General features: G+C 61.9%; 1 long non-coding RNA gene across 1 annotated transcript in view; it reads left to right on the top strand.

The window, feature by feature from the left end:
• The first annotated feature begins 390 nt into the window (after nt 1-390).
• Nucleotides 391-1,776, top strand: part of LOC103609521 — a 12,804-nt gene continuing 11,418 nt past the window's right edge. The window contains exon 1 of the long non-coding RNA XR_552145.1: nt 391-454. This is a non-coding gene — a long non-coding RNA (uncharacterized LOC103609521). The remainder of the gene's footprint in view (nt 455-1,776) is intronic.

Genomic DNA, 1,776 nt, shown 5'->3' with positions numbered 1-1,776 from the left:
TAAGCTGCTGGGGGAAGTTACTGGAAGAAGGTCCTTTATCCTTTGCTCTCCCTCAGGATCTCGCCTCGCTCAGGAAGCCGGGGGCGTGGAGAGAGAAACGTGGAGACATCCTTCCCTGACCCGGGTCCACGGTCTGAACAAGTAACTTCGCCACACGCAGCGTCTGAGGATCCCAGGCTGCGCGCAGACGGCGAACACACGAGGAACTGGAGGAAGGCGCGGCAGGGGAACCCTGCGCACGCGCGCCCCTCCTCACAGGCTCCCTTTCTCCTCAGGGCGGGGCAAAGGCGGTCTGACTTTCCCGCCCTCTCGCCCCGCCCCCTGCACCGCCCGCGGGAAGGCGTTGCCAAGGGGACCCAGCACCGCCCCCCCGCTGCACCTCCTGCCTTTTAGCCCGTGCGGACCTTGCGACGGCGACAGTGGGAGCCCATGGAGCTTTCAAGAAACCCCGTGGGTACGACCAGAGATTGGTGGGGGCTGGGCCGCTGCAGGCATTTCTTTTGGCTGGGCGTCGTGTGCGACACGGTGGGCGTGGCGGTGCTGTTCACCGGCGTCTTCGCCAACCTGGACTTCTACGACACGCTGCTCTGCCTGGGTTCCATCATCATCTTCCTCAGCCTCCTCTTGTGGGTCTCCTGGTACACCGGCAACATCGAGCTGCTTCCGGAAGAAGCCTTGAAGGGGAGCCCCTGGGCGCCCTCCCCCTCCGTGGTGGCATCCCTGCTCCGGAGCGTCAGCCACCGCTGCTCTTTGAGCTTCGGGAACTTATCCGCCTCCTTTTTGCGGATCCCGCGACGGCGGTTTCGGCCGCGCCTCCAGAGGATCCTTCCAAGGACGGCTTCCCTGGTTATGACTGTCACGGGCCAGGTAGAGGAACAGCTGGGACAGGAGGACAAGGGCAAAGAGAGCGGCGACCCTAAAGGCTTTTGCAAAGAGAATCGGGGCGCCAAGCATGAAGATGACAAAAGTTCAGAGGCAGTTGGTTCCCCCGGTTGACGACCACGGGCCCATCTGGTGTGGCCTGTGTTCCCGCTCCCTCTGAACCAGCCTCCGCCTTCTGCTGTCCTGGCCTCTGAGAGCCTGCCTGTAGTCTCCTAGCCATTTTTACTTGTAGGAGCCACCTTGTCATTTCCGTGGCCCCGACAAGCCAGCCTCCAGTTACCCTTGCCTCCACGACCCAGCCTGTAGTCCCCATGGCCTCTGAGAGCCACCCCCGAGTCCCTGTGGCCTCTGGAAGACACCCTCTGGTTCTTGTGGCTTCAAAGAGCCATGTCCATGTCCCTCTTGCCTCACAGAGCCAGCTCCAGAATTTTCCTCGAGCCCCTCAAACTCAGCTTCCACCTGTTCTGGCTTCTGGAACCCGGGCTCTGGCCACCCAGGTTCTTCTGATGACTGTGGACCCGCAGGTCTCTCATGCCGTGCAGGACTTCCAGGACCTGCTTTCAACCCAGCAGGCCACCCAGAGCACCTCTTTAGTCCAGGCGATTGTTGTAAATCAGTCTTGGTGGCTGGAAGGGACAGGACTTCCGACCCACTTCACAAGCGGTTGTCGGGGATGCGGTCTCTGCGGCCTCTGCGGTCACCACGCTGGGTGCCTCGAGGACTGGGTGAGACGCATGCCGCTGCCTTATGCATGTCTGGGACCAGGTTGCGGGAGTGCATCTGAAAAGGCCCGGGACAGAGCTAGTGGAGTGTGGCAGGGCAGGGGGAGAGGGTCATCTCGGGTTCCCAGGAGTGAGCACATTCCCTTTATGTGAGCAGTGGAGTTGGGAGCGG

This window comes from Galeopterus variegatus, unplaced genomic scaffold (assembly GCF_000696425.1).
Source record: "Galeopterus variegatus unplaced genomic scaffold, G_variegatus-3.0.2 Scaffold162, whole genome shotgun sequence".
Taxonomy (NCBI): Eukaryota; Metazoa; Chordata; class Mammalia; order Dermoptera; family Cynocephalidae; genus Galeopterus; species Galeopterus variegatus.
Note: the sequence above shows the minus strand (reverse complement) of the source record. Positions and strands in the feature narration are given on the sequence as shown.